The sequence below is a fragment of the Tursiops truncatus genome, chromosome 6 (genome assembly GCF_011762595.2).
Source record: "Tursiops truncatus isolate mTurTru1 chromosome 6, mTurTru1.mat.Y, whole genome shotgun sequence".
NCBI classification, from domain to species: domain Eukaryota; kingdom Metazoa; phylum Chordata; class Mammalia; order Artiodactyla; family Delphinidae; genus Tursiops; species Tursiops truncatus.
The window spans coordinates 105587267-105597139 of NC_047039.1; the positions used below are offsets into that span (position 1 = coordinate 105587267).

General features: G+C 54.3%; 1 non-coding gene across 1 annotated transcript; it reads left to right on the forward strand.

Annotated features, from left to right (window-relative positions):
• Nucleotides 1-724: 724 nt before the first annotated feature.
• Nucleotides 725-841, forward strand: LOC117312861 (U5 spliceosomal RNA). Its single transcript, XR_004527265.1, has one exon. It is a non-coding gene; the product is annotated as a U5 spliceosomal RNA (small nuclear RNA).
• Nucleotides 842-9873: the final 9032 nt, after the last annotated feature.

The window sequence follows — 9873 nt, forward strand, 5'->3', positions numbered from 1 at the left end:
TGTTTAAGCCACCCAGTCTGTGGTACTTTGTTATGGCAACACTAGTAAATGAACACTCTCCAATATGTTAATCTGCATTTGGGGGAGTGAGGGGGACCGCCCCCAGGAGCTGATACCAGGTGAAACACAAGACACCCAGTTATATTTGAATTTCAGATAAACAAGGAATAATTTTTTGGCATATATTGAATGGGACACACTTATACTAAAAAAATTAAATGTTTATCTGAAATTCAAATTAAACTGAGTGTCTTGTATTTTCATTTGCTACAACTGGCCACCCAGCCTTAGAACTAAGGCAGTGGCTCCCACCAGGACAGAGGCTCAAGGACACACAGACCAGCCCTTGCTGCCCAGAGGGAGTGAGAGCTGGAGGCTGCTTCCCAGGCCTGAGCCACTCTTCCCAAACGGTTCCCATCTCCCGCACAAACATATTTATTGGGCTTGATGGCAAACAGATTATGCTTGTCCCAGGAAGGGCAGCTCGAAAGAGAAAACCTCGAAGTCTGGGAAATAATGAGGGGAAATTAAAGTGCATTAAGACCCTTCCGAGAGATAGCGTCAGGGTGAGTTACAGGCCCGATAAGGAACTGGGGGCTCACACAGGGGGCTCAGAAAGGTCGCCCAGTGGCACGCAGAAGACCAGGAATCATAAATATGGGGCAAGATGCCCAGCTGGGGTCGCCGGGGTGAAAATATTGGGGTCATTCCGAAAACAATTATCCTGCTTGGTTTGCTCTTCAGGTCCTGTAAATCTTTCACCTTTTATAAAAGATTTCTGGGGAAAGAAGCACTTTGGAAGCTTTAACTGATTTTTGTGGCCAGTTCTTGGTGGTTCTGCTAAAAGAAAACAGACAAAAGGGAAAAAGTAATTACCCAGCATTCTCAGGGGCACAGGGATAGGCTGACTGGCTTCTTCTTATTCCTGGGAGAGATTAGGCTGCCCCGGGTTTTGACTCACTCCATTTGGAGTCTGGTCACAGTTTAACGATTATTTCCGTTTGTTTGTTTTGAATCCAGTCACAGTGGGGTTCTTGGTACCCAGTGGATGCGGCTTTTGGGGGCAGATGTGGCAGCTGTGTGGCGGCCATCTTGGCTGGTGTGCTGGCCATCGTGAGTGTCGAGGCAGCCATCTTGAGTGGTGTGGCAGGCGTCTTGGCCGACATGTACCAAGGCTCATGTGCCCACACAGAGCCCCTGAAGCTGGAGAATGTGTCTAGGCTGTGCTGGCTTCAAGCACACAGCTCCAATCACCACTGTTTTCTCATTGTCTGTCCAAGGGAATGCTTGTTCAAGCTCTGTGCCTCTGTGTCTCTCTGTCCATGTTCCGGGACAGTTGGCAGCACCAGCAGAAGGTAATCATTCATTCCACAAAAGTTTATTGAACACCTGTTATATGCCTCTACCTCAGAAATCTCCCTCCCATCACTAGCTCGTTTAATTCTCATGACCCTGTAGAGGAGGAATTATTAGCCCCAGTTTGCACATGAGGAAATTGAGGCTCAGAGAGGTGAAATGACTGGTCTAGTGTCATGCAAAAATAGGGGGCGAGGCAGAGCTAGGATTTCAACCCAGATCAGAACTGTGGTCTTCCCAGTGCCCCATGCCTCTTAGTTAAGAACAAGGGTTAAGATTATGGGGTCTGGGGCTTCCCTGGTGGCAGAGTGGTTGAGAATCTGCCTGCTAATGCAGGGGACATGGGTTCGAGCCCTGGTCTGGGAAGATCCCACATGCCGCGGAGCAACTAGGCCTGTGAGCCACAACTAGTGAGCCTGCACGTCTGGAGCCTGTGCTCCGCAACAAGAGAGGCCGCGATAGTGAGAGGCCCGCGCACCGCGATGAAGAGCGGCCCCCGCTTGCCACAACTAGAGAAAGCCCTCGCACAGAAACGAAGACCCAACACAGCCAAAAGTAAAAGAAAAAAAAAGAAAAAAAAGAGTAGTGTGACCATAAAATTAAAAAAAAAAAAAAAAAGATTACGGGGTCTGGGGTCAGATGAGACCGAGTTGAAATTTCTGCCCTGCTTCCCCCTAGCTGTGTGACCTTGGGTGAGTCACTGAGCACTCTGAGCCTCTCTCTCCTCATGTGTGCAGTGGGCACAGTGCTATAGTCCTGCCACAGTGGTGTGGTGTGGAGTCAAGCAGCCCGTGCACCTGGGGGCAGAGCCCAGGCTTGGAGCTTCTAGTGTCCTCTAGAGGGGGAGGCTGTTCTTTATATGAGAAGACAAAGAGTTTCTCCCAACCATCTCTCGCCATCTGCCAACTCCCAACAGGATATAATTATTCAAATTGAATAAATGTTTGCTGAGTGAGACTTGGACTTCCTTTAGGTTCAAACCAGACTCAAGTGTAGGAGAGGGGTAGGGAGGGGGATCAGGGTGAGGAGTGGCCCTGGGCTGCTCCACCAGCCATGCATGCCCCAGACTAAATTCAGTGTTCACACAGGAATTCATCCATCCATTCACTCATTAAACATTATTTTGTGCCAGGCCTGCTCTGGTGCTGGGGATACAGTGAGTGGGGAGCAAGACAAACTTGAGTTCTCCAGGCCCAGAGCTCATATCTAGGGGTGAGACACAGACGGGAGCCAGAGAGGCCTGGGGAGAGGCTTTTGCTGGTTGGAGGGTGATGATGGAAGCCTGGACGAAGATGGAGTTGTCCTGATGAGCCCCATGGAAGTGTATGGGATAACTGAGGCTCAGAGAGGTAAAGTGACTTGCCTAAGGTCACACAGCGAATAGGTGGCAGAGCTGGTTTTCTCTCAGCCAGGACCTGATCCTGCCTCCTTTGGATTGCCTGAAACAACATCACCACTCTGAGTTCTTAGCTGCCCCAGTTCTAGAAATGTGAACACATGCTCTGGCAAAAAAGGTGTTTGGGAAACACCGCATATGCCACCCCTTTCTGGAGCGTGGTGCACGGTGCCCATTAAAGGCTCTGAGGGGTCCTGCAGGAAAGGAACCTGCTTAGCCCGCATCCTCATGGGCTTCCACTCCATGCAGTCAAAGCACGTTGGCTAAGTCGATGCCTTCAGGGGGTCAAAGTCACCCAGCTCTGGTGGGCCCCTCCCAGAATGCTCTGGAAACCAGAGACTACAGTCAGTGGTGAGTAAGAGCCCAAGGTGCCAAGGAGGGCTGTGACAGTTCAGGCAGGCTTCCTGGAGGAGGAGGTCCTGGCATTAGACCAGCGGGGAGAGCTCAGCTCAGGCATCTGCAGGGAGGCTGTGGACATGATGGTGATGAGTGAGGGCTTGAAGGGCCAGAGGGGCTGTGTTCAAATTATAGCTTTGCTCTTAGCTGTTGTGTGACCTTGGGGAAATGACAGGACTCCTGTGAGCCTCAATTTCCTCATCTGTAAAATGGGATAATGACAGAACCTCAAGGTGATACTCAAGGCCTTAGCCCTTAGCCCAGGGTGGCTGGGAGGAAGATTCCATGGTTGAGAGTGTCAGCCTGGCAACGGAGAAGGAGGGCTGTTCACATTCTTTTTCTCCTCTGAAGAACCAGAGACTGTGGAAAATACTCCTTGACCTGAAAAAGCCCCAACTGGACGCTCCTGTGTGTCTGTTACAGACACGACTTTGCAAATCAGATATGACAGGGCAATGCGTGCCAAGATGGTGGCCAGCTGTTCAGCAGTGGGGACAGGGCTGCTTAGAGACCCGCATGGCCTCCTCGGAGAGCCGACGCCGTCAGCCTCACTGTGCCCGGAGCACAGGTGTGTGAGGGCGTGCACCCTGCTCAGAGGGAGCGGGGATGGGCACAGGCAGGCGGCTCACGGAGGAAACCCTCTCACACCACACACCACACTAGACACACACACCACATATACACACCACACACACCACACACACACACCATACACACACCACACCACACTCAAACCACACACACCACACACACACATCACACACACACCACACATGCACACCACACACACACACCACACCATATGCATACCACACCAGACACACACACACACACACACACACACACACACCACACCAGACACACACATACACACACCACACCAGACACACACATACACACACCACACCACACACATACACACACACCACACCAGACACACACACACACTCCACACACCCACACCACATCACACACAGCACACCACACTCAAACCACACACACCACACACACAAACCACACACTCCACACACGCACACTGCACACACCCCACATATACACACCACACCACACACAATCACTTACCATACATGCTCACACACTCAGGCCACCGTTCCCAAGGGACGCTGTGCTTGGAGCGAGGACACGCCTCCTCTGTGCCCACACGGGGTCGGTGGTGCACGAGGTGGGGCACTGGGGGTTGGAGTCAGAAACAGGTCCAGTTCCTTCCTTGCTGGGCAAAGCCCCTTCACCCTTTAAGTCTTATTACTGTGGAAGGATGCTGTCGGCCTCTGCTTCTGGGTGACTTTGGGAAAAAATTTTCAAAAGGTATTTAGCACAGTGATTGGCACATAGTAACTGCTGAGGAGGTCCAAGGACTCTACCTGTCGCCCCCTTCCTCTGCTCTGCTGACCGAGGCCCTTCCCTTCCCCTGAGCCTTGTGGTCCTGGGGGTGGGGGCAGTGCTGCCAATCACAGCAGCCCATCCCCTAGCCAAAGGGATTGGCCCGGGGGTGAACATGTGACCGCTGCCAGGCCAATCAGAGACCTGGCCTGGCATGTGTATATGGTATGTAGATAAGAAGTCCTTCCTCTGTGGTTCCAAAGCCTGGAACAGACTGGACCTTTGTCCACATCCCTCTTGCCATGTGGAGGATGCCCCTTCCAGGAGCAGAGAATGAGGCCCAGAAATGGGACAGCAGAGCTGAGGGTGACCAAGGTGACGCAAGGCAGCTGCTGAAGTTCTGTCCACTGGTGACACACACATTGAAGCAAGTCTGGTCTCCGTATTGGGAGGTGTGAATGTCAGCTGGGGGCTGCTCTGTGATAAGATCACCTAGGACAACTGTCCCGTCCCCAAGGGCCCCTCACAGCATCCTAGGAAGGGACACAGATAAGATCCTCCCCCAAAGCCAAAGGCCTCCTTTCCCAACATGGATGGGAGAAACCAACGATCTGGGGAGAAGCCCCTAAGAGCCCCTCTTTCCATAATAAGTGGAAGATTTATTGGGTAATGATGACGTCAGCCATTTGGCAGGGGTCTTTGTGCACGTTGAGCTCTCAGGCCTCCAGGAGTTGCAGCCACGGGCCGTGCGGTGAGGCTGCCTGAGCCCAGAGGGAGGCCGAGGAGCCACCTCCTGCTCACAGTGCTCCCCAGGGACGGGGCTGGACTTGCTGGCCACTCTCCTTCCTCTCGCTTGGTGAGCTCCTCTTGGGGTTTCTTGCCCTGGAACCTGTCCTCCCCAGGCGTCCACCAGCTTGTCATCCTCCAGTTGGATCCACCAGAGCCAGGAGTGTTCTCAGCCCCCAGCTGCGAAGAGGTCTATGAGGAGAAGGATGTGTCTGTTTCCACTCCCCTTCTAGACATCTGGTCACCCAAACACTAGCGAACGGGTCTCGGCCCCATGGACCACGAGATCCCAAAGAGAGGATGCGAGTCAGGTCATTTCTGTACCTTCAGGGCCCGTGCCGGGCATGGCACAGGGTAGGCATTCGTGGACATGTGTTGACTGAACGCTGAGTGCTTACATTCCTTCAGAGTCAGGGAACTCACTCACTCCCCATGAGGAAACTGACTCATTAGTGGCCACCTTGGAGAAGGATCCCTTAGGCTTCTTCTGGGGCAGGCTCGAGAGCGTCCCTACCTAGTCCCTGGGTCCCCCCAGCATCCCACACCAACAGCAGGCCTTCCTCTAGCCAGGATGGAGATGCTCTTTGTAAATCTACGTTAACAAGCCTGCTGCTTTAGCCGCAGACACTGGTCAGAGCCCAAGCTGTGGCTCGTCTCTGTCAATCAATGCATTGTATCGTCCCCTGAAAGCGATTAGAAAGGAGAGCCGTCATCTCACTGGATTTCAGGTCTCCACATTGTAAGTGTCTCATTCTGGTTAATGATCGCTTGGACGGGTGGCCCCACGAGCCTTTCACCACACATGGAGTTTTGGCGATGACTCCTACTGTGCTGGGTCCTCCCAAGAGGGAGGCTTTGTTATTTTTGCCCCAGTTTCACAGATGGGCCCTCAGAGACATGGGATTCCTCAAGGAGCCTGCCTGGTGACCCATGGCAGGGGGTGTGGGCCTGGGCCAGAGCAGCCCCGGACCCCAGAGCTCGAGGCTGGTGGGCCAAGTGCCCCAGGCAGACCCCAGACCTCGGCCTGGTGAGCACGGGCATGAAGTCCCCACTCCGCTTTCCCCCAAAGGCTGCTGTGAATGCCCCTTCCTGCCATTTTCGGAGCCCCTCCCCTGGCTGTCCCTGCTCTCGTCCCAAGAGGGAACTAATGGGGGGCTGCCGCCCATGGGCTAATCATGGTGCTTTGCAAAGACACCCTTGGACATCCCTATGGCTGAGGGATGAGGTCTCGCTCTAGGAGCTGGAGTGGGGGTAGGGGTCAGTCAAAATGATCTGCTCCAGCTCCCATACGTCACCCCCCTGGACCCCTTAGCAAGGCCAGCCAGTTCATCCTGGAGGTCACCTCCTCTGCGGAGCTGCTAACCTCCCCCTTCGTAAGTATTCGCTCAAACACAGTCTGTGCACTAACTCTGACCTTGGCCCCATTTTCCTTGCCCCTGTTTGGGGCAAGGAAACAGGCACTGACAGCTTGCCAAGGTCACCTACTGGCAAGTGGCAGAAGCAGGGTCTGAGCCAGGCAACCAGGCCATCTGGCTCCCCTGACCTGGGCTGCTGTGAGGAGTCCTCCTGGGGCCCCAATAAAGCCACAACTGTATTTATTTGATAAAGTCACAGCCACTCCAGCAAGGAAACCAAGACTGCTGACACCTCCTCAGGACTCCAGGGTTTGGCTCAGACACTCCTCAGAGTAACTCTCAAGATGAGGTGGGCACAGAGATTTGGGGGTAACCTAAGTCTAGAACTTTCTCTCTTAATTTACAGCCTTCCCCAGCCCTTTTCTCCAACACCCAGCAGCTAAGCCCTTAGAAGAGTCAAGGGCTTGAAGAATGCTAAAAATTTAATGTATGTTAAAAGGGTATTAAATTCTAAACTAAAATTTACATGGGAATATGACATTAAAATATTTTTAGCTTTCAGGAAGCTGGGGGCTGGAATGCTCTAATATAGACAAATGTTATCATTTTAAAAAGAATTAGCTTCACAGTATTTCTTATGTATTCGTAGAGTTAATGCATGAAGATGTGAACCCTGCCTGGGGGCTAGTCCGCAAGGCAGGCGGGTCTGGTGAGGGGAGAGGGCCCTGGGAGGGAGGACCTAGGCCCCCAGCTGGATCCAGGGGGCTTCCCTGGGGTTCTGGGGATGCTCCCTGAAGCCAGCTGGCAGGGGGAGGCCTTGGCCCTCGTGTTCCCTGTACGTGACTAGGCACCCTGTCTCCATGGCTACCTGTTACTGATCCCCTACTGTGCGCCAGGCCAGTGACACTGAAGATGAGACTCTGTCCCAGTCGTGCAGATGAGAAGACAGGCTCAGAGAGGTTGAGTCATCGGTCAAGGTCACACAGCAAGGAGGCAGATTTTCATTCCTTCTGCAGCTTCTCAGCTCAAGTCTTGAGGCTGTTTGAACACTCACCCACCTGGCCGCCCCCTCCCTCACCGGCTCCCAGTGACTGGAGCAGGGCTTCCCGGCGTCCCAGCCCTGGTCTGCCGGCCACCTCACTACAGCTCCTGGCTCTCATCTCTCCCAGGCCTCTCAGGTAAAGTGTGCCCTCCCTGCCAGGTGAGGGGGCCTGGAGGGCATCAGCCTCTGTGTTCCTGCTGCAGCCTGAGGGCCAAAGCCCTGCCCAGAGGCTGTACTCAGATGTTTGGGTGACAGGGTAAGTGTATGGAGCGCACTTGCTGCTGCCAGCCCCGGCCAGGCCCTTTGGGCTGGACCCAAAGATAACTCAGCCTACCCCCTCTCCCCCGTACTGGGCTTTGCCTTCAGGAAGTCTGTGGCTGAGTTTTTTTCCCAAAAGGGCCACAGGAGGGCCGTGAAGACGGGGCTGGGAGATGTGACTGGCTGTGACTTCTGCCGTGCGAACCTGTGGCGGCTCCAGGGTTGAACCCGGCTCTCAGAGGTGCATCATTTATCCATGCTGGCGCCCTCCTCGCCTGTCTCTGGGGTCAGGGCATTGGCCACAGGGGCCATGGGAGGGTGGGGAGGCGGGCACCATGTGACCACACACGAGATGACTTGGGGATCACCGAGGCTGAGCTCGCGGGGCCCTGGGAGAGGGTGGGAGGCCTTAAATGACAGACGAGGGGTGATTTTGCCCTTTTCCACTCACTGCCCTAGGGCCCCCTCTAGCCGGTGGCCACCTGGCCCAGCTCAGGGGACATGAGTCTTCAGGGGCAGCGTCCTGCTTCTGAATGAGGAAGGGGCACTCCAGGGGCAGGACCCTGGGACCGGGGTGGGGCAGGCAGAGCTGGGGTTCCTGACCCAGCTGCCCCTCCGCCCACCCCCCTCTGCTCCAGGCACCGTCACAGAGAGTGACACAGCCGCAGCAAGTGACTAGCAAAACCCCATCCGCCAGAGGTCACGGTGAGGGAGGGCCTGGCACAGCTGGTGGTGCTGGTTGGATGCCGTCCCCGGGAACCTGGGGTGGGAGCTGCACCCTGAACCCGCACCTCCGAGATGAGCTCTCTTACATTCTCCACGTTACAGACAGGGCTACTGAGGCTCAGAGAGTTGAAAGCTGTCCTCGGTCACCTGGTTGACCAAGGCAGGGCCAGGATTCCTGCTGGGGCTCTATGACTTCAGGCTGTGGCTGCGTCCTGGTCACCCTGAGGAGGTCCCCGGCCCCCTCTGGGTGGTGAGAGCTGAGAGGCCCAGCAGGCAGTCCCCCGCCCCAGCCAGGCCAGGGCAAGAAGAGGGGCTCAGCCTGGCTCAGCTCTGGTCCCAGGAGACATCGCCAGCCAGGCCAGAAAATGACCACTCCCTGCCTGGAGGCCACCTCCCAGCCGCAGCACCTCCGGGAGGTCACTCATTGGCAGTTAAAAATCTACTGTGACTTGTCAGAAAAATGAATAAATGGGCACATTATTTTTTCATTCCAGACCTCAGCATCTGTTTGTCTAATCAGGAAGGAGAGTGGGGAAGTCGGCAAGGGCTGCCGTGCACGGTTTATGTAAGTTTTCCTCTGTCAGAGGAGTTTAAATGGGTAATGAACAGGCCGTGGTGATTTGAAATATAATCCCATTACGCTGACGAGATTACAGGCCTTCCAGACTTCACAAATCACTCTTAGGGCTTTTACAGCAAACACCACCCTGTTGGGATTTTGCATTTAAGCAGAGGTGTTTGGTGGGAACACAACATGACAGGCTTAACCCTTTCCCTCTCCTGGCTGCCTTTCCAAAGAGCAGGATCCTCCCAGCGGGGCCTCCAGGGAACCTTCAGGATCAAGGGCATTTGGGCCACATCAGCCGAGATGGAGGCCCAGCAAGGTTGGGGACAGCTTGTTTTGATGGGGGGCGGGGAGCAGGTGGGAGGCGGGACAGCCTTTCCATCACTTCCCAGCTGCATGGCCTCAGAGGAGGCTTCTCTTTGCCTCCATTTCCTCATGTGTAAAATGGGGATTAGGTGGGCATGTGGATGGACTGAGAAAGCAGTTAATAGAAAAGTAACTAACCTATTCTGAGAGCTTAATAAGAGGCACTGATAAAAGAACAGCGTCAACTTAACTTCACCTTCGCCAGTGTGGGAGGTGTGACTGTGGTCCTTCACGATGTGATTTCGGGGGTGTGTGGGTGGATGTTTTCAATTCAAACAGTGATGTA